Source organism: Macaca mulatta, chromosome 10 (assembly GCF_049350105.2).
Source record: "Macaca mulatta isolate MMU2019108-1 chromosome 10, T2T-MMU8v2.0, whole genome shotgun sequence".
NCBI classification, from domain to species: domain Eukaryota; kingdom Metazoa; phylum Chordata; class Mammalia; order Primates; family Cercopithecidae; genus Macaca; species Macaca mulatta.
Genome location: NC_133415.1, coordinates 23,138,875 through 23,162,209, shown reverse-complemented (window position 1 = coordinate 23,162,209; position 23,335 = coordinate 23,138,875). Strand labels below are relative to the sequence as shown.

At 38.0% G+C, this 23,335-nt stretch overlaps 1 protein-coding gene and 1 long non-coding RNA gene across 6 annotated transcripts in view; both read right to left on the bottom strand.

Annotated features, from left to right (window-relative positions):
- The window catches only part of TTC28 (tetratricopeptide repeat domain 28), a 718,240-nt gene that overhangs the window by 430,659 nt on the left and 264,246 nt on the right, over positions 1-23,335 (bottom strand). The gene's annotated exons all lie outside the window — the stretch shown is intronic.
- LOC144331865 (uncharacterized) lies at positions 1,186-12,866 on the bottom strand. Its single transcript, XR_013399431.1, has 2 exons — positions 12,783-12,866; positions 1,186-1,876 (listed from the first exon to the last, which is right to left on the bottom strand). It is a non-coding gene; the product is annotated as an uncharacterized LOC144331865 (long non-coding RNA).

Genomic DNA, 23,335 nt, shown 5'->3' with positions numbered 1-23,335 from the left:
TCAAAGCACTCCATCCCTTGTCTCGCCTCACCTAGCCTCACAACAATCTGATAAGCCATCCTCATCTACAACCAAGAGGAGAAGTCACCAGATATTCAACAGGCAATTTTTAAAACAGCCTTCCATAATAATAATAGAAATATGCATACTGTAGAAAATTAGAGAATACAGATGAGCAAAAAATCTTAAAACAAACATTTCATATTCTCATTCAGAAAAGATCAGCACTGTATGTATATCCTAGTAGTTTTTCCCCCACCCCATATACACATATTTTTATATATGCATTTTCACCAAAATATTTCACTCTACATACTTATGCAATCTGATTTCCAAAGCCAACAATCTTCACCTTTCCATTTCAGTAACTCTTCATCTTGTCTAACTCCTAGATGAAATTTGGTTATTCAAGATGGACTCCAGCTGGTATGTTCAAATTTATACCAAACCTATAACCATCATCAACTAATTTTTACTGAAAGCTCTATCTACCATGCCAGGTATGACCTGTCTTCTTCTCTTTGCCATTGTGCACAGCTCCAGTCCTGCTCAGCATCTCAAAGAGTGCCAGGACTCCTCCTTTTTAAAAGATACAAATACATATTCATCAAGCATTGAAAAGGCACACATTCTATTCTTATTTTAAATTAATCTTTTAGTTTATTTAATCCTTGTTTATATTTGAATTGAGAAAGAATATGGGGTATTAAGGGTAGGAAAGACCCAGTACACATATAGTTCTATATAGTAGTGGTAGTAGTAGCAGTGGCAACAGTAGCAACAATAATACCATCACCCTGCACTTGGAAATGTCTCCTTATCCCACACATACAAAATTTAAAGCAAAACAAAATCCTTTAAGTTTGTAAGCAGCCTTTCCCAAAACAGAACTTGCGAGTTAGAGGCCATATTGTTCAAACTGATTGAGATATAAATGAATTTTGTGACTTAATATGTAAATATTAGCTAAAAAATTTAGGATAGCCCAGATGGTAATAGCAATAGTGCCAATTCTCCAGGCCACTTTTTAATGCATTTCTAGTATTATTATTTCAGTTTTTTATATTCTAAACAAGGATACATAAGAAATCCAACAAGAGTCCAATCTAATTTCTTCAACTCTTAGATTCAAACATTTTTTAAAATATACAAATACATATTCATTGAATACTAAAAGGGCACAAATTTTTTTTTAAGTTGATGTTTTAGCTTCTTTAATTCTTATTCATATTTGAGTTGAGAAAGAAGATAGGAGTAGTAAAGGCCAGAAAAATGGAAATCAGGGAAGTATGATAAGAAAGATGGTACAGAGTTGTTTATAGCCTAAAAAGAAGTCTAAGAAGGAGAAGCAGGAAAAGGAAGAGAAGGCGGGGGGAAGGAGGAGGGGAAGGAGGAGAAGGAGGAGCCAGAGGAGGAGGAGGAGAAGTAGAAGGAGGAGGAAGAGAAGCAGAAGGAGGAGGAAGAGAAGCAGAAGGAGGAGGAGGAGAAGCAGAAGGAGGAGGAGAAGCAGAAGGAGAAGGAGGAGAAGGAAGAGAAGGAGAAGAAGAAAAAGGAGGAGGAGAAGAAGAAGAAAGAAGAAAGAAGGAGGAGGAGGAGGAGGAGGAGGAAGAAGAAGAAGAGGAAGAAGAAGAAGAAGCAGCAGCAGCAGCAGGAGCAGGAGGAGGAGGAGGAGGAGGAGGAAAGAAGAAGAAGAACAACAACAACAACAATAACTTCTTCCAGCTGAACTATCTTCAGTGGGCTAAAGTCTCCTAATAAAGACCAGAGTCATTCATTAAAAAACTAGGCCAGGCGCGGTGGCTCAAGCCTGTAATCCCAGCACTTTGGGATGCCCAGACGGGCGGACCACGAGGTCAGGAGATCGAGACCATCCTGGCTAACACGGTGAAACCCTGTCTCTACTAAAAAAATACAAAAAAAAAAAAAAACACTAGCCGAGCGAGGTGGTGAGCGCCTATAGTTCCCGCTGCTCTGGAGGCTGAGGCAGGAGAATGGCCTAAACCCGGGAGGCGGAGCTTGCAGTGACCTGAGATCCGGCCACTGCACTCCAGCCTGGGCGACAGAGCGAGACTCCATCTCAAAAAAAAAAAAAAAAAAAAAAAAAACACTAAACCAGGGCCGGGCACGGAGGCTCACGCCTGAATCCCAGCACTTTAGGAGACTAAGGTGGGCAGATCACCTGAAGTCAGGAGTTTGAGACCAGCCTGGCCAACATGGTGAAACACCATCTCTACTAAAAATACAAAAATTAGCCAGACCTGGTGGTGCGTGCCTGTAATCCCAGCTACTCAAGAGGCTGAGGTAGGAGAATCACCTGAACCCAGGAGGTGGAGGGTGCAGTGAGCCAAGATCGTGCCACTGCACTCCAGCCTGGGCAACAGAGCAAGACTGTGTCTCAAAAAAAATAAAAATAAAATAAAATAAAATAAACCAGGTCAGGCACAGTGACTTACATCTGCAATTTAAGTACTTTGGGAGACTGAGGCAAGATGACTGCTTCAAGCCAGACCAGCCTAGGCAACAGAAGTGAGACCCCATCTCTACAAAAAAAAAAAAATTTTAATAGAAAAATTAAAAATTAACCATTAGGCTCACAGGAGAGCATACACATAATCAATTAATTTACTGATTGATGATGCCAGACCTAAATATTAACTTGTTGGAAAAAGTTCTATGCATTTAATTCACAACTGCTATGTTTCAGACATGGGATTTTTAAACTAACCCTTTTCTGAGATAAAACCCAAGCTCTCCGTCCCATCTGTTTACTTGTCAACTTCCCCTAGCCATAGTCCAAATTTAAAGTCTGACTTCAGCGCTAATTACACTTAAATATGTACTCCCAAAGAGTACATCTATCAATAAAGGCCGATGCACTGGAGACTGAGGTCTTCTTCCCTTTAATCCCAGAAATGGTAGAATAGTAATAGCAAATACAATACCACCATTTTATATGAGCTTGTCAGAGAAAACTTTGGAATAGTAGGCCTAGGAGAACATGTTTCCAGTAGCAGTGGGAGATGGATGGCGCAGAAAAACAAGCTCCCGGTGTCCACACTAAATAATGCCTAAAGTAGTAACAGGAGACATAGGGCTTACAAGCACTGTTATTTTATAAAGCATAGAATGTCAATTCACTAAAAGTCCTGTGGTGGCACATGCAATAAATAAGACCTATTTACACTTTTCTTTGCCTAAAATCATCCCCAGAGAGTTAGTTAAGTAACTCACTTCTTAATTCACATTGATCATCACGTGTCATTGGTTTGTGATCTTTGATAACAAGGGCTTTCTGGACTTCTATACCTTAAAATTTTTAGGCACTACTTCTTTTTAGGCCTATCTGTAATTATTTCTCATTTTAAAGTATCCAAGTATAGAACTGAGCAGCACACCTATGTCAGACAGATCCAGTTTCAAACCTCAGATCACTATGTAGTAATTCTGTGATTCTCAGCAAGTTACTGACCCACTCTTAGACTCAGTTTCTTCTGCTGTAAAACAGTCATTCTAAAACTCTCTCACAGTACTGTTAAAATGTAAAGCAGCATAGTCTTTGCACACAGGACACACTCAGTAAATGGTAACTATTGCTGTCATTAGTGTTGACAACTTTTCTCCAGTTTGTCTATGCCTCTATTTAACTCTATCTGTGAAACTAGAAACGAATTTCAAAAGTTTCGTTTCCAATCATGCTCTTACCAGCAAGATTTAAGATATCTTTTTTATAATAAGTCTAATTACTCTTGGGTCATAAATTAGCAAGAGGCCTATCTAACTTCTATACAATCTCCCAGTCCCCAGAAGGTAATTTAACCTACGGAAGTAGCCAATCTCAAAAGCTAAAGATGTGCTTTTATATCTCCTTACTGGGCTTAATCTGTTAATTAAGCAAACCAGGAGAAGTACACAAAAGTTTACCTCAACCAACTCTTGCCAAACTTATAGAGAGAATACAGAACATGATCACCAGTCTTTGCTATTGGCCAACAGTCTATTGTAACCAGCGGTAGAGACTAAACACAACTATCTACAAGGCTGACACATGGAAAAACGATTGGTCCAAAACATTTTGTCTTCATCATATATGATTCCGTTATGAATAAAGCTGTTTTCCTCCTTAGAATATTAATAATACTAACGTCCAGAAGAAGATGTGACTTAGAGAATGGGCAGGTGGATTCCATAATGACAGTTCCACTCATAAAATGGACAATTGCCCTGCACTCTTGTTAAATATGACACCAGGATCTAAAGTCAAAGCTTTGCCAAAAAAAAAAACAAAAAACAAACAAAAAAAAAAGGCCGGGCGCGGTGGCTCACGCCTGTAATCCCAGCACTTTGGGAGGCCGAGGCGGGCGGATCACAAGGTCAGGAGATCGAGACCACGGTGAAACCCCGTCTCTACTAAAAATACAAAAAATTAGCCGGGCATGGTGGCGGGCGCCTGTAGTCCCAGCTACTCAGGAGGCTGAGGCAGGAGAATGGCATAAACCCAGGAGGCGGAGCTTGCAGTGAGCCGAGATCGCGCCACTGCACTCCAGCCTGGGCAACAGAGCGAGACTCCGTCTCAAAAAAAAAAAAAAAAAAAAAAGCTTTGCTAACATTTATTCATGTTACCTTCTGTTTTAGGTCCTCTGTACAGATACCACCCTTAGCCTGGTGTCTCCATGAAGGTTCATTTTGCCCTTCCTTCAGCTCCCTTAACCAAGTGTTTCAGGAGAAATATTAAATCGATGCCTTCAACTTCCAACATACCTGGCAGCCCATCAAAGCTGCCTCTTTAACTGTAAATGGTATCCTGTCTCACAAATGCCCATTTTGTCTGCTTCACGTATAACAAGGGTGTGAGAGGCTACAGGAGAGTATTAGACAGGTTTTACTCAGTTTCTTGCCATCAGAGGTAAACAGTTTTGTATTGTTCAAAACAGTCATGGGTCTCATTTCCTCACAAAAACAATCTCTACAGCTATTTACACCATAGGGCTAAGGAGGTCAGTCAGTGCTGGAAATACAATTAGGGAAGCCAGACTTTTTTTAAGTAAAGAAACATCTGCCCAAAAAGCTTAAGTAACAAGCCTCCATCACCATGTGGCTGTGGTTTGGCTTTTGATCTCTTTTACCAAATGACAGACTCCAGAGGCAAATGACATATAACTACTAACGAAAAGATATCCTAAATATTAATTTAAAAAATTTTAACTAGAATATATGTGTTATTTTTTAAGATCTACATACAAAAAGCAAATAGTGGTGTTGGTAGATGTGGACCACTGTTCTACACACATTCGTTATCCTCTCCAATCACCTGCCTACGTGTCAGCCCATCCGATTCCCTCCTCTCCTGCTTCCCACTCATGGCCTGCATCCCAGGACTTAACCTCCAGTTTCCTCCCTCTCTCTGTCATTCTTTCTATTACCTGTTTTCCATTCACCCCTGATTTCCTCACTATCTTCTCAGGTGTACCTCTATGACAACTTATTACTAGAAGCATTAACAGTGGCTTCACTATTAGGTGTCAAAGTCCCAACTGTTCATTTTATATATCTAGGAAAGGCAGAATTTTAAGGGAGATGAAGTTTGGAGAAGTGAGGATGATAATGATCACCACCAAGGGTCAGAAAAGGTGGGAGACAGCAACAGCAGAAATTTGTTTTGAGTCATATGGGGCTGGGAATTACCAATGACTGATGGCAGCAGGGCTTGATTATTGTTACTTTCTAACACCTCCTGAAATGCATGGTGTTTTTCCTGTTTGCCCATTGGTTCACTATTTAATAGTGTGTGTTGTCGAGACAAGAGATTTTATTGACAGCTCTGAGCAATTAATAAAGAATTCTATCTTCATACAGGGTTTTCTTGAACAAGGCTCAATTTACTTGGTATTCAGTCTATAAGATCATGTTGATTCTGCTAAAAGGATCATATGTCAGTTTTTACTTATACACAATTCATAATGCAGAAGGTTTTTTTAAATGATTTTGACAATGTTTTTGAGATTTAAAAAATTAAAACATCCTATATACCTAAAAATAATTTCTAAGTTCCTTAAGACTATGATTATGATTGCATTAAAAATATTAAAATATGTTATTTCTTTCTACTTGTCATTTACTCAACAAATATTCCTGAGCAAACCACAATGTGCAAATGATTGCAATGGGCCCACTGGAGACAAAAGAGTGGTCACAGAGCCTTCCTTCAAGAAGCATTTATAAATGTGTGTATACAAATAGCTACAGCAGAAGGTAGAAAGCATGATGTACCACAAGAAGGATACAGTAAAGTACTCTTGAAGGACAGAGGAAGAAGAGATCAATTTCAACTGAGGGACTCATGGAAAAGATAGTGATGATGAGTAGTTCAGAGGAGAGGCTAACAATTTTACTGTGTAGTAGAATTTCAATTTCTGTGAATTTCTCTGGGAAGCTAAATTTCCCATGGAATTTACAGGTACTATGTATCTGTGAGGTAAGGGGCAGGACTCAACTCTGGCCCAGACTGAAGACTGGCTGAAACAGGGAAGAGGTGCTGAAAGCACTTCTCCGTAAGATACGCCCACCAGCACCATGACAGTTTACCACTGCCATGGTAATACCCAGAAGTTACCACCCCCTTTCTAGAAATTTCTGAATACACCACTTCATTTGCATGTAATTAAAAGTGGGTATAAATATGACTGCAGAACTGTTCCTGAGCTGCTGCTCTAGGCACACTGCCTATAGGTTAGCCCTGCTCCACAAAGAACAGTACCTCTGCTGCTGCTATACACTGTCACTTCAATAAAAGTTGCTATCTAACACCACCAGTTCCCCCTTGAATTCTTTTCTGGATGAAGCCAAGAACCCTCCTGGGGTAAGCCCCAATTTGGGGGCTCGCCTGCCCTGCATCTTGTTCTTAGTATTCCTGTCTATTACATCTCTCCAGTTACCTCTTCCATTCACTGAAATGAAAATATAAGGGAAAAACACAGATTTAACTCTTAAATACAATGAAATTAGTGAAGGGAATAAAATACAAGCATAATGCACTCAGCTAAGCCTTATGCTCTTTGTATTTGATAGCAATAATCCCACAGTAACTAGAACACACACTTATCTTATTAACGAGACCAGAATTATTTTAATTAGGTATCTCCACGTGCACCAACTGTTAGAAATCAGACTGTTTTGAAACAGTTGTTAATGACTTAACACAGCAAATGTTTTCCCGAATTTCAGGCTGAAATCTATGTTTGAGACAGATGGGGAAGAGCCTGGCCCTGCTGTGTAGTGGAAGAACAGCCTCGTGGGCCTAGAGATGCATTTTCTACCGGGATCCAGCAAAACAATCCCAGGGACACATAGAAAGATAATAATAAATTTTGATAACATCTGTTACATTAAAAGTTTGAAACCTGGCACTAGTAAACCCCTAAAAATTGGGGAAAATGCTTTATTTCAGAAACAAGTGTCTAAATTTCAAAATCTCAAAACACCTAATGAGAACATCAGAAGTCCAAAGTCTAATCCTAGTCTTCTGGTTAACCTGGGTGAGTCTGTGCTCTCCCTTTAGCAGACCCTCCTCTTAGATAAGAAATCAGGACTCATATGGAGTTCCTCTCTATGCTTTACTTCCTCTGGGAAATGATTTTGCTTTCAGTTTATTGTTAATTCATGGAAAAGCTTTAAAATTTTGGAAAGGATATTAAGAAATTTACAAAAAATTTTACTGGACCAATTTTGGCCCTCTGAGGAGGCACAAGCCCTAGGAATTCTAACCTGTCTTAAAGAGGTATGTGGCCTGCCTGAAGTAAGATCAAGATGTGTTGAAAAGCAGTAATTACAAAAGGAATAAATTTTATATTTTGACAACTGTATAAGTTCTATTCTCTTGCTCCTTCTTAGAAGGTAAGTCTCCAACTGTCTATGCACAGCAAACACATTAAAAAAGGGGGGGACACAATAGTGGACATTAATTTATTCTGACTTATTTTAACCTAATTAGGGAGAAAAGAAATAAGAGTTCCCTTCCAACCTGTCTAGTCTTTTCTTAGACCTGAGACAAAGACAATTCTGGAGAAAGCAGGAGAAGAAAAGCAAACACAAGCACAGCAATACTAACTTGCAAGGCTTACGGTATTTTTGTGTCTGACATCTCTCCAAGGCTCTGCTGAACAAAGGCCTTTCCCCGACATGCTTATCCAGTATGCCCAGGTTCCCAGGTTTGGGAATATGGAAGAATTTTTACACATACATATACACACACACACACACACACACACACACACACACAGAGTAATGCCTTATAAAAGGTTTTAGTGTTTAGATTACACAGATTGTCTTGATTTTCTATATGGCTGAGAGTCAAGGTAGGTATGGCTTAGTAATCCACTTAATTGCTTCACTGCCTGATTAAATTTGTCAGAGCACTAATCTTATTTTACAAGAAAGAAAAACATTACTGTTGTTACAAGTGACAGTAACATTTAGTCTACATATTTTTGCAGTATTATGGGCTTTGTGACTTGCACATATAATGAATACAAGGAAAAAATCACCCGCTGACAAATTCTTATCTCCTCTATTTTTCTAGTTCTAACATGGCCAACCACTTCTATTGGAACATAATGATCAAAGGGCCATTCTATTGGATCTGGCATTATGCCAAGTATACAACCCAAGGAATTAAATTGAATGTCACATAGTCAACATCCTTTCTAAGGCCACAGGGTATCAATTAACTCTTAGAATGACAAGGAGAGGTACACTTGGTTCTGTTCAATAACAGTATTCTGGAAAAAATTGTTTATAACTTCTTCCTAACCTCTCTTATATTTTAGTAATTTCTCTTATATTTGGGTTATATTATGGGACTAATAACTGTGCATTCAGCTTTCTGTTTTCTCCTTTTTTGTAAACACATTTTTATAGAGTAGACTTAATTCATAAGATGCTAGGAAGCCGACTTCCTAAGAGTTGCACAGGATTGAAAAAAAACAATGAGTCACGTTTCTAAAACATCACTATTTATGTGGCAAATACACAACTTTCCAATCCCATTCCTCAATGAGTTGTTTTAGTTCCTCAGGAAGAACAGGGAGATTGAACCATGTGTCTTCCAACGTCTGTTCCACCCAGAAGATTCCATATAATTCTCAAAGTAATGTTTCACTTCATAATAAACACAATTAGAAAACACTTTGATGAAAAAAGTCCCAACTTTCTTTTTCTTCTTTTTTTAATAGACAGAGTCTCACTCTGTCACCCAGGCTGGAGTGCAGTGGCATGATCTTGGCTCACTTCAACCTCTGCTGCCCAGGTTCAAGCGATTCTCCTGCCTCAGCCTCCCGAGTAGCTGAGATTACAGGCACCTGCCACCGTGCCCGGCTAATTTTTGTATTTTCAGTAGAGTCAGGGTTTCACCATATTGGTCAGGCTGGTCTCGAACTCCTGACCTCAGGTGATCCACCCACCTTGGCCTCCCAAAGTGCTGGGATTACAGGCATGAGCCACCGTGTCCAGCCCCCACTTTCATTTTGAAACTCAATCATAAGCCAGTGCTTTTCTACAGATGCCTTACAAGGACTACAGGCCACCAACATGTGTTGTAAAGTAACCTGCAATTAAAATGAGCTCTTCAAATGAGTCTTGAACTACCACATCTGAAAGAGAAGGTGAACAAAGTGAGCTACTTCTCATGCAGGACAGATGGTACGGTTACTCAAAGTCACTTAAGAACTAGACAACAGTATATCTTGCATAGAATTTCTTCAGATCATGTTTTGTTATTCATTAAACTTAAGGCTGAATCTCATCTGAGCTACTGCAGCACAGAGGAATCAGTTCCAAGCTTCCAGCTGCAATTTATGACTCTTATCCTTGCTTCCTTTTCCTCCTTGTAATGTTATACAATATCCACCTTCAAAATGTGGGAGTTTTACATTGCCCTTTTCCTGCTGTGAAAAAATAAGTGATAATCATGAGAAGAAAAATAACAATTCTTAAATACTACAGTTCTTAAACTTAAAACTAAAAAAGAGATCATTCTCATAATCATGTCTATTGTTTACTGACATGTCTATTATTAAAGAGCTGAGAAGTGTATCTTTCAGAGACAAAGAAATTCAACCTAGCAGTCATCTAATTCAATATCTTATTTGATGCCAAAATCCTATCAACAGTAGCCCTACAATACAAAGCTGACCACGTCTATTAAGAGAAAATCACAACTTCCATCAGCAAAGCATCATTTCCTGAGACCATTCTAACTCTTTGGAAGTTCTTCTTAAATAAAACAAATAAGCCAAAACATGTTCCTGTCATTTCCATCACCTGCTCCTTGTACCACTTTAAAAAATATACACACGTTAATATATTATATATACATATGCTATATATGTTTATATGTTACATATAACATATATATAACATATATGTAAACATAGATGTGTATATATATAATTCATATGCCATAAAATTAACCTTTGTGCTATCTTTTTCTGTTTTTTTTTTTTTTTTTGAGATGGAGTCTCGCTCTGTCACCAGGCTGGAGTGCAGTGGCATGATCTCAGCTCAGCACAACCTCCGCCTCCCGAGTTCAAGCCATTCTCCTGCCCCAGCCTCCCAAGTAGCTGGGACTACAGGCGCACCGCACCATGACCAGTTTATTTTTTGTATTTTTACTAGAGACGGGGCTTCACCATGTTGGCCAGGATGGTCTTGATCTCTTGACCTCATGATCCGCCCACCTCGGCCTCCCAAAGTGCTAAGTGTTTTTTTGTTTGTTTGTTTGTTTTTTTGAGACACAGTCTCACTCTATCACCCAGGCTGGAGTGCAGTGGCATGAGCTCAGCTCACCACAACCTCCACCTCCTGGATTCGAGCGATTCTCCTGCCTCAGCCTCCTGAGTAGCTGGGACTGCAGGCATGCCCCACCAGACCCAGCTAATTTTTTTATTTTTTGTAGAGATGGCATTTCACCGTGTTGGTCAGACTGGTCTCCAACTCCTGACCTCAAGTGATCTGCCCGCCTCAGCCTCCTAAAGTGCTGGGATTACAGATGTGAGTCACCATGCCTGGCCTGTGCTATCTTTTAAGACAATGTAGAACAAAGCTAATTCCTCTCCCATACAATAATCTTTCAATGACTTGAGGAAGTTATTATATTCCTCTTCTTACTAAACATAGGCATTTCCCTCTGTCATTCCTCATTTGAAGTAATTTAAAATCACCTCTCTCATCCACTCTGTTGGCCTTGGTGACTATTGTGAACATATTCTGGTTTATCTATATTCATCTTAAAATTACTTAGGCTTTATCACAAACATGCTGAATAATGAATAAAAATAAGTTATGGAACTCTAGTAAATATTTCATTGTGAAAAGGAACATAGATTGTATTAGTGTGAGAGAGAAGAGGAAACTGTGAATCCTAAGCACAGACCTTAGTAATCAACAGAAGATGTGTGGGATTCAGAAAGAATGAGGTCATTCAAAAAGGAGGAATAGCCAAGTAGGTTGAAAGGAGTCCAAGAGAGACTAAAGCAATATGAGGATAACAAAACTGGTATTCAGCAAGATTACAATCAGAAAGATATTTAAATGATGAATTTAGAATACATTTGAGAGGATGAAAAGATAAAATGCCTAGAAATAGAAAAAAATAGTAATTTAGTGAACTAGCAAATAACATGAATTTATAAGGTAGAATTCTTTATTTTTCAACCTTTTCTAAAGAAAAGAATTTCCATCTTTAATGATGTAAAGTTCAATATACAATGTTTTTCGTTAATAATTCTTACCTTGAATGAAATTAAAACAAAACAAAACATGAAGATAAACTGAACAACTATTTCTAAAATGGTAATTTTAGTAAGCTATAAATAAGACTTCATTTTTATTCAATTCCTTTATTTTCAAGTTTGTGTAAGAAATAGATGGACTAAGTTCTCTTGCTAAACAGGTAAATTTTTTATATTCTAATGAACACCTGTTCAGTAAGTATTATTTTTAAAAAATTGATACCCCAGAACAAATTCTTCTAATAGGTTTTAGACTAAAGCAGTGCATCTTTGTAATGTTTTGTTGTCTTCAAAAATTTCTCTCAAGTCCAGCTTTCAGAGTGAATAACAAAAACACTTGGAGATCCTAGCTATCTGGTGCCAAGAAAAGCAACTACAGAGTTGTTCAACTCTTATGAAAAGGCATTCCTACTCACAGAATAGCCATGTTTATCACATTTAGAGATCTAAAAGAAAGCTTATTCCAAGAGTCCATTCTTAATATGTAGTCTTAGAAAAGAATTCTGATTCAGAAGAACATTCTTATCCTTCCTCAGAAACTCAGAAAGAGGTTCTGCAAAGAAGATCTGAAAAAATTCATTAGAAAGCATGCTTATAAGATAGCACCATGTTCCCTGATAACCAAATGAGAACTACAGCCTTTCCAAAAAGGCATAGGATTAAATAATGCCTGCAGGAAAGTGCTGGTTTCACAGCAACAGTTATAATGTCAGTTTAATAGCTTTTACTATTGATGATCTCTATGGTTGCACAGGCAGTGAAAATAGTGCCTTAAGAAGAATAGTTCCAACCACTATATACCTAGCAGTGTATAAGCAGAAACAAATGTACTACCTGAATTATTCAGGTTTTCCTTACAAGAGATATGAGAAACAACCAAAACCAAAAATTCCTTGTTGCCTTCTGAGATCTAGCCAACAGAATCATAACATACAGGTTCAAGGATCTTGCTCTCCAGAAGTTCTACACCCTGCTGGTTCCCTAAAATAAACATCCTACATCAACGTTATTTCAAAATAATCAAATATTTTAAAGTATTACAATTTCAACATAATAAAAATACTATGGTCACTAGAAGTAATGAAAAAAGAATAGTAAGGCAAGTTCTATAAGTGGGTTGACACATCACTGATGCTTATCCCCTGTTCTAGTTGGTGAAGGAAGCTGGGATTACACAGGTTCTCCAAATACATGGCTTGCTAAAGGACACAAAACTGCCTTCAGGTATCTGAAGATCTGTTCTGTAGAAGATGAATGGAGGCTGTGCCAGATGGCCACAGCCTTTGTCACTTCTTGGTTACAACTATTACAAACTGCCTTGGGTTGCTTAGCAGACCTTCCTGCTACCTTTCTCCACAACAGCTCCTTTTCAGTTCATCCTCCACCATGCAACCATGCATCCTCCACCATGGGGAGGGAGGAGAGGGCAGAAGCGGGAGGAGAGAAGAGCTCATGGTTCTCTGCCAAGTCTGGAAAATGTCTGTTGAATGTTTGCTGGCTCCTAAAAACCAAAACTCCTTAGCCTGGCATACCAGTGCTTCACAATATGACCCTATCTAGCTTTCCAGCCTTGCCTCCTTATGACTTCCAATCAAATGCATAATGATTCCACTACAATGCTCTTCTCTCCCTACTAGATATGCCAGTTGTTTTCACAATTCTGTGCTGGATATATGCTTTCCACACCCTTCTTCCATTTGACAAAATTTTATTCCTCCTTTAGTGCCAGCTTTGCTCTCAAAGTTAGTTTGTTAGTCTACTGCTCTTACATTCATTTCACAGTTTTAGCATGGACTCTGTTTTTGTGTAATTTGTTTTTTGTGTATTTAGGCATGGTGATGCTTAATGACAGAAAAGGGAGGAAATGGGGCAGGTGGGCTGCAGAGACAATAAGGTAAAACAGAGTGGTAGGCAAACTTTCTCCATTTAAAATATTTTATCTAAACCCTTGGCTATCAGCTTTGTGATTACTAAGGTCTGCGCTTAGGATTCACAGTTTTCTCTTCTTTCTCACACTAATACAATCTATGTTCCTTTTCACAATGAAATATTTACTAGAGTTCCATAACTTATTTTTATTCATTATTTAACATGTTTGTGAAAAATCATCTCACTCACTGTGTTATTTATGTATCTAATGCCTAGGAGCACATTCAGGTGGGTTTCTATGAAGAATCCAGGCACTGAAATGCTTAATCACTCCTTTTAGAAAGTTTCTAGTCGTCTGATGTGCTATCAAAAAACAATGTAAACTGGATTTTATTTTCATGAAATACTGAGCAATAAAACTGGATATTATTGCTTAAATGTTGCAATGAACTCTAGTACTTACACCAATACCAGAGGTAGCTTGGAAGCAGTCACAGGGGTTAAGGAGAATTAATTTTGCTATAGAAAAAGGTAACTTATTTTAAATTTATAATGCAGGAGAAATGCCTTACATTTAAAAACACTCTGTCAAAAATTATTTAGAATGCTAAAGAAACAAATCGATGTTTTCAGTAAATTTCAATTAAGGCTAAGAGTTAAAAAAAAGGTGGTAACTTTCCACCACCAATGACATGGGCTGTGGACCCATATCATTAATGATGACAGAGCAAAATAAATGAAGGAGGACTTTACTTGCTTTGGGCTGTGAAGAAGCAAAGTATAATGACAGCCAAATGACACTAAACCCAAAAGAGAGGTGGAAACTATGTTATCTTCAAGCTTTGTGGAAAGTATTATAAACATGAAGAGAAGAATGAACAATTCAAACTCAGAAAAAAATTCTGTTTAATCCATTTTGAAACCTAGACACATGTCAAAGCTTAGATGAGCTTAAATATTATTCTTATTTTCACCTATTTCTGTCAATCATTAATACGTCACATCATCTAATTCTGTGTGTCATACAGCACATTTGAAATAAGTCTTCATTTCTCTTCCAAGTACAATGATTAAGTACATAACAGAAAGAAGACTACTCTGGCTTGATCTCCTTTGGTTGGAATTCACACCAGGAAATGACCTTTCAGAAACAAACACCCTGCACAGATGCAGCATAGTTCTCTTGAGAGTAACAATAAATCTGAAGTTGATCAGACTGCAACTGAGGAGTTCCTGTAGGAAGGAATATTTGAAACATTTGGGATGCTAACTGCAACCCTCTAAAATAATGTAAGGTGATGGAGAGTATAAGGAGAGCCCAGTGTGTTATGTTCTAGGGAGATGGTTCTTGACAGACTGAGATGTCCCAGAGTTCTATCAACTGAGAAGTCAGTTCTGAGTTGAAACTTGCAGCAGAGTTGGCCTATGGTGGGAAAAGCATTCTAACTGGAAACAGGCAACCCAGAGACATGTGGGTCAGAGATGAAGTGGCAATGCAGATAATGAGAAAAAAGCAGCAGAAACAAGTATCTTAAAACCATAATTTTCTATCCAAGCATTTATATTAGTGAGTGGGTATGGGGAAGAATTGAAGGGAGAAGGACAGGACAGGGATGTAAGACAGTCCCTGAGGGAGGAAAACTGAATATGCAATGATCTAAGAACCAAAAAAGGAACAATATTCTGCTAATTGTCTAATAAATTCACAGTCTGTATAATTCAATTTCCAATTTTGCATGGAAACTTCAAGAACTATCTTCCCTTGAAATAAATGGAGTAACAAGCAATAATCAGTACAATATTTACAACTCTTAAAAATTTTGTCATGAGGTTTGACAGACTTGATTGGTCTACTTTTAATATTTTAATCACATAATTTTTTGAATTATGGAATACAACTAATGATCTAATACTGTATTCTAGTAAAATATCTGAGACAGGTTCTTACCATGTAGCTCACAAGTTTAATTAAAATTGGCCCAATATGAGCACTGCCAGATGGATTAGAAAGTGGCTCTGAGATGACATAGGAAAATGATCAAGGAAAACATGTCAAATGAGAGGAGGGTCTGCTGTATGTGCCAAGGTTGGTATTGGGTCTGAGTTTAACAAAATCCTTAAATGACAAGAAGATATTATCAGATAAATGGAATTCCCTTGACATAAATAAAAGAAATTTTAAATGAAAAAAACAGTTATAGCAAAGTGGAGACTATCCCTTGGAAGCATGCAGGTAAGCAATTACAAATTTTAATAGACAAAAAAAAAGTAGTACAGATTTAAGAGAAAAATCATGCTGTTAAATCAGAGTGAAACATATTTTCAATGTGACTAGAATTATAGTAAGATCATATTTGGAAATTAATAAAAAGAAATTTAAATACAGATTCACTTAAAATAGACAATAGTAATCAAAAGGTAAATATGATTTGAAACTTCCTTTTAGAGATAGAATAATGTACTGCTTTACAGTTTCCCAAATGCTTTCACATGTATTATCCCTTGAGATGCATACAACAGTCCTCTGAGACAGGCAAAGTTTTACCTAACTTTACAAATAAGAAGCCTGAGGCTCTGAATGGGTACATAACGGATACACAGCAGGAACACAGAAAGACTGCCAGCAAACCTAAATTTACTAACTTCTATTTCCAATGAGAGGAAAGGAATCACACCACTGGATAAAAAGCTTATGCTACTACGGTTGTACATCTTCCTTCAGTGCTTTATCAAGGCATTTCAATCTCTCAAAATTGGGTAAAATCCAAATAATGATACAACTTACTAAAAAAGGCGAAACTAATTTCATAAAATTTTAAAAATACTAAATGTATATATTTTTCCCATTTTGCAACCTTCAATAAAAAGTTTCAGAATGTGTTTATCTACAAAAGGCACTGAACTTTCAGAAAAGCCCTAGAGTAAGTATCTACAAAAGACACTGAATTTTTAGAAAAGCCCTAGGGTAAGAAAGTTTAAAGGCTTTCTTTTAAAGAGGCTCCAACATTTCGACATTAAAATTGGAATTTTCCTAAAACTTTCCCTATCTATTCTATAAAAATTGTCTGATTTTTCTTTACACTGAACTCTAGAAAACACATTGGAGAAGTCAATCTCATGGTTACAAGAAGTACATTCGAGAGTCTTACGTTCCCACCTCTGGTTCCATTAACTTCAGTGTACCCTACTATGGATTGATTTGGGGTTTTTTTCCTTTACCCTTTTTTTCCTCTCACCAAAACTATGTATTAATTAAGAGGATATTAGAAGAAAATATCACACCTACATACAATTTCCTACACAATGCTGAACAGTCTCAGAAGATATTGCTCCTCCATGTGCAATTTGATGTGATGGAAATTATTTCAATATCATGTGGTTACCACATACTGAATACAATCTCCCCACCTCCATCCATAAAGAACTTTTTACTTTGCTAGAGACAAATCAGAGGAAGATTTACCAAGCTGTAAAATGGAACTTGTTGTTGTTCTCCTAGAAATACTCTTTTCTTATGTCTATCAATCTTACTGCTTCAATAAAACATGACCCATTAGGGTGAGCTCCACCAACATGACTTGGCTCAGTTTCATCACTCCAAGATTTTAGATCGCCCTTACCAATCTTCACAAGCCATTTGGGAAAGCAAGGCACACAACACTGAAACAAAAGGCTCAATGACATAGTGACATACTCTGCAAAGAGACTGGGAACATTTAAACAAAACTGCAAGACTACGGAGAAAACAAGGATTCAGAACTCCTATGATAAAATGTTATTGCATTCATTTCATCAACAAGTATTCACTGAGTACTTCATCTCTATATGAAGAACATATTCATAGAAAATGCCACATTCATAGCATATCCATAATATTAATAACTTTCCATAAAGCAATTCTGCAAAGGAGTTTCTATTAGCAGTTATTTTTTCCCAATTTAGACAGAGTTCAGAAACAGAGGTTTGCTTGCACAATTCCAATGAGAAGTATCTTATGCTGATGTGGACCTTAGGAAAAATAATAAAATCACTGTTCAGGCACGGTGACTCACACTTGTAATCCCATCACTTTGGGAGGCTGAGGTGGGAGGATGGCTGGAGCCTAGGGGTTTGAGACCAGCCTAGGCAACAAAAATTAAAAATTAGCGAGCATAGTGGCTCACACCTGTAATCCCAGCACTCTGGGAGGCCAAAGTGGGAGGATCGCTTCAGTCCAGGAGTTGTAGCCAGCCTGAGAAACATAGCAAGACCCCGTCTCTACCAAAAAAAAAAAAAAAAGACAAGTGTGATGATGCACACTTGCAGTCCCAGCTACTTGGGAGGCTGAAGCAGGAGGATTCCTTAAGCCCAGGAGTTCAAGACTGCAGAGAGCTATGATCATACCACTGCTCTCCAGCCTGGGCAACACAGCGAGACCCCCATCTCGAAAAAAGAAAAAAAATAAGGAAATCTGAAATCACTGTATTCTATGTTTGAGAGACATTCTAAAAAGGTAGACGACATATGGCTGACTTAGATGACTCAGGAATTTACAAGGTTTAGATTCCATCTACCTACCAAACACTGTGGTAGACATGTTCACATAGTTTTATTACCAAGGCATATGCACATGCATTTTCATTACATTAGTAAGTTACAATACCCCAAGTCAAGCAGTCAAGCTTCCTGACAGAAAAATGGCACATTTAATTACTAATCTACATTTCAGGCAAAGCTTTGAAAACCCTAATAGCTTTGAGCCTAAATCTTCAAGTCCTCCCAATACATAGATCAGGGACATTGTATGAGTCTAAACCCAGAAATCAAAAAGCCAGCAATTACTGTGCCTTTGAAAATATTAGCCATCTCTTGCTCTGAACAGTACACTACTCTTTGGTTTCTGTAAAATACAACCAACTTCTTATGGCACTCCCAATGTGCTAAAATACAGATCTTTTTACCTTTTGTCTGACTGTAACTAAGAAAACCCAGTTTTAAATAGCATACAAGTATAACCTACAATGGAGGCAATCTCTCAAGATTTGAGCAAAGAAGAATTAAGAGGGAAAACCTTGAGAAGACAGTAATTGGGCCATTGGAGTTTCTTCTCACTAATTATCCCAGAGTGGCCATTAGCTATGTAACCAAGGAGGAAAGTGTGTCAGACTTCAGTGAAGCTGTGTCTTCAGCATCTTATGGAATGCACCCTAAAGCCACTGTGTAATTAACTGCCAGGAAAATGCTGAGCAAGTAGAATAAAGAAGCTATAACAAATCAAATATACTGCACAGTTCAACCCCCAATGACGGCAGTTGAACTGCTTAGAACTTCAAAATACTCAATCAGCATGCGTTCCCTTTTCAGAATCTCTAGAAAATAGATTCTTTGAAGAAGCAAAAATACATGCTACAAAAAACGCTTAAACTTACAGAAATTCTCAGCAATATGACTTGCTTTATCTAACTGTCCTTAATAATGGTATAGGAACTTAGCAATCAGTGATGCTCAAAGTGTGGGTCACAAAGAACCTGCAGGGCTTTTCTAAAAGAGCTTCATATACTGGAGTCAAACATAGAACAGACAAAAAAAGAGGCACACAGAGAGAAAGAGTCTCTTAAAGGAATATACTGTGTAGTACTCTCCAATATAACCTTGAGATTTTTTTAGTATATTTTTTTCTATTTAACAAATATTTATTAAATATTGAGCACTTATGTGCTTATCAATAGCTAACAACAAACCTCAATCCCACTTGAACACTGAAATTTCAAGAATCAAATAACTAAATATAGACTGAAACATGTCCATTTGCTTTGAATTTGGAAGTGGCAGAATCAGAAGAAGAAAGGTTTTTTGTGTAAACAATGAAAGCTCATGCAGAAGGTTATCTTCCAAACCTGGCTGAACAAAATCCAAGAGCTTAAAATCAGAATCTGGAGACCTACTCAAGATTTACTGAGACAGACTCTGTAGGAGCAGAGTCTAGAAATATGTATTTCTTAAAGATCTCTAGGCCTAGATTATTATAATGAACAGACAGGTTTAAGAATTAACATTTTGTTGAATCTATTGTCACTGTTAAGAATCTAAGAGCCAAAGAACCCCTATTACATAAGGAATCATAACTAAGAATCCTGTATAACTATTTGAGACTACAATTTCTCACTCTATCAATATTTCCCCCATATCTACTTGTTAAAATTCTATCCATTTTTCATGCAAATTAAGATACTATCTTTTCCAAGAAGTCTTCTCTGATTCCTCAAGCAGGAATTGTTCCCTCCTCTGTATTCTATAGTACTTTATAATATGCTTCTCATATTCTGCCTTGTATTACACTAGGTCCTTTGCATTGATCACCTGATAAGAAGTTAACCTTTTTAATAAATAAAACTTCTCCTATTTAAATATCTGCAGACATTCCAGAACCTAATTCCTTGCCCAAAGTAGATGGTTCACTCATACTTTTTTAATTGAACTAGATTTACATACCAAAAGAGAATTTTAGTATTTTCTTATGAGGGCATTATTAACAAACTGCTGATTTAGAACTCTTGCCGAAAGCATATGATGCTAAACAGCTTATCAACAATCTAAATAAGAAAACAACCACCTTGGAGGCATGGTATGTCTACATTCTGTTTAAACTAGAGCGCTCAATTATGAGCAAACTGATCATGACAAAAGAAACTATTTCACTTTAAACAAAAATCTCACGATCACATTTTAAGTACAAGACTATATAGTTTCTCTTTGTTTTACTTCTTCCAAGTAATATAAAAAGCTAGATACCTGAGAATGCTATTTTTCCAATAGCGCTCTAAAATGAGAGTAAGACTCACCGCTTCTCAAGAAAAAGGGCTACAGATGATTGTAAATAAAAGGAAAAGGTCTTGAAATCCATATTACAGGATATTAATTCACAGATTTATCGGAAGTTAAACAATTGAGTTGCCAATCTTATCATGAAAGGCTGATTTTTTTTTCCTATGCAGCAAGTTTAATTTTGAAAAGTTACATTTTTGATTGTTTGGCAGCTACTACCAGTGTTTATACAGCCCTTATCATCACCCCAGATGACTGCTGATTGACAGAACTAATAGACTTTGTTATAATTATAAAAGAAGACAGATGAAAGCTTTTGGCCAGATGACTAAATGTTCATCTTGAGTAATAAACAGGCCTATTTATCTACCTCTGTATAAAAAATCTACTTTTAATTCACTATTAACTAATAATTAGGGCTGCAGTGAAAAAAGAATTAGTATAATACAAAAAAAGAGGCACACAGAGAGAGTCTCTTAAAGGAATATACTGTGTAGGACTCTCCAATATAACCTTGAGATTCTTTCAGTATATTTTTTTCTATTTAACAAATATTTATTAAATATTGAGCACCTATGTGCTTATCAATAGCTAACAACAAACCTCAATCCCACTTGAACACTGAAATGTGATCGTGAGATTTTTGTTTAAAGTGAAATAGTTTCTTTTGTCATGATCAGTTTGCTCATAATTGAGCGCTCTAGTTTAATCAGAATGTAGACATACCATGCCTCCAAGGTGGTTGTTTTCTTATTTAGATTGTTGATAAGCTGTTTAGCATCATATGCTTTCGGCAAGAGTTCTAAAAATAGTTTTATTTTTCTGACTTCAATACCAATGAACACAATGCCACTTGAAAACACAAATGCCACTTGAAACTTAAGTACTTCCTGATAGTTTCTCTTCTCTGTGGCTGCAATAATTCTCAAAATCACTCTTAAAGAGAGAGACCACGTAAGCTTTAACTCTTTGACCTTTGTTTCTTTTTTCTCCTCAAGTAGTTGAAAGAAAGCAATCCTAATTCCACCTTTGTAGCCATAAAATAAGTAATGCAAAAAAAAAATTTTTTTCTTCTTGAGACAGAGTCTCATTGTGTCGCTCAGGTTGGAGAGCAGTGACACGTGATCTCGGCTCACTGCAACCTCCACCTCCTGGATTCAAGTGATTCTCATGCCTCTGCCTCCCGAGTAGCTGGGATTACAGGTGTACACTACCACGTCCAGCTAATTTTTGTATTTTTCAATAGAGATGGGGTTTCACCATGTTGGCCAGGCTGGTCTCGAACTCCTGACCTCAGGTGATCCGCCTGCCTCAGTCTCCAAAAGTGCAGCGATTACAGGTGTGAGCCATTGCACCCAACAAGAAATGCAAAATTTTTAACACTATTTTAGCTGAGACACACTTGGAAAATAATGTCTTCCCTCTTTTTGCAATATTTTGTATTAACTGGTACATATTCATCCAAAAAGTATCATAATTATGAGTGATCCAATAAAACGGTCTTTCCCTCAAAATGATAAAAGCAAAGAGACCTTATTCTGCTATAGAGTTGCAACCTGCAGAGACAGATACTAACAAGGACCCAAATTGTGCTTCCATGTTTAAGAATTTCTTTCTCCCTCTTTCCTTTTGTCCTGTTTCAGCTAACTACAGAAAAGGAATCTAATGTACAATACCCAATTCTGTTCCATCGTTATATGCATACATCCAAAGGCATGCATAACAGATACCTTGTATTACAAAATTAAACAAATAAAACCACAATGCTGGAAAACTGATTTGTCTCAATTTTGGAAATAACAAACAACAAAGTGAAACCTTTACAGAGAATTGTTCTGATTCTATTTATATGGTAATTAATAGACTTTTTGAAAAAAATTACAAATCATTGTATCATCAAAAGAAATCGGAGGGGCGGAGCAAGGTGGCCGAATAGGAACAGCTCCAGTCTCCAGCTCCCAGCGCCAGCAACACAGAAGACAGGTGATTTCTGCATTATCAACTGAGGTACTGGGTTCATCTCACTGGGGAGTGCCAGACAATCGGTGCTGGTCAGCTGTTGCAGCCCGACCAGCGAGAGGTGAAGCAGGGCGAGGCATCACCTCACCTGGGAAGTGCAAGGGGGAAGGGAATCCCTTTTCCCAGTCAGGGGAACTGAGACACACAACACCTGGAAAATCGGGTAACTCCCACCCCAATATTGCACTTTAAGCAAATGGGCACACTAAGAGATTATATCCCACACCTGGCTGGGAGGGTCCAACGCCCACGGAGCCTTCCTTATTGCTAGCACAGCAGTCTGCGATCTAACGCAAGGCAGCAGGAAGGCTGGGGAGGGGCGCCGCCATTGCTGAGGCTTAAGTAGGTAAACAAAGCCCTGGAAAGATCAAACTGGGTGGAGCTAACAGCAATTCAAAGAGGCCTGCCAAGTCTCTGTAGACTCCACCTCTGGGGACAGGGCACAGCTAAACAACAACAACAACAACAACAACAACAACAAAAAGCAGCAGAAACCTCTGCAGACGCAAGCGACTCTGTCTGACGGCCTTAAAGAGAGCCGTGGATCTCCCAACACGGAGGTTGAGATCTGAGAACGGACAGACTGCCTGCTCAAGTGGGTCCCTGACCCCTGAGTAGCCTAACTGGGAGACATCCTCCACTAGGGGCAGACCCACACCCCACACCTCCCACGGTGGAGTACACCCCTGAGAGGAAGCTTCCAAAGCAAGAATCAGACAGGTACACTCGTTGTTCAGCAGTATTCTATCTTCTGCGGCCTCTGCTGCTGACACCCAGGCAACAGGGTCTGGAGTGGACCTCAAGCAATCTCCAACAGACCTACAGCTGAGGGTCCTGACTGTTAGAAGGAAAACTAACAA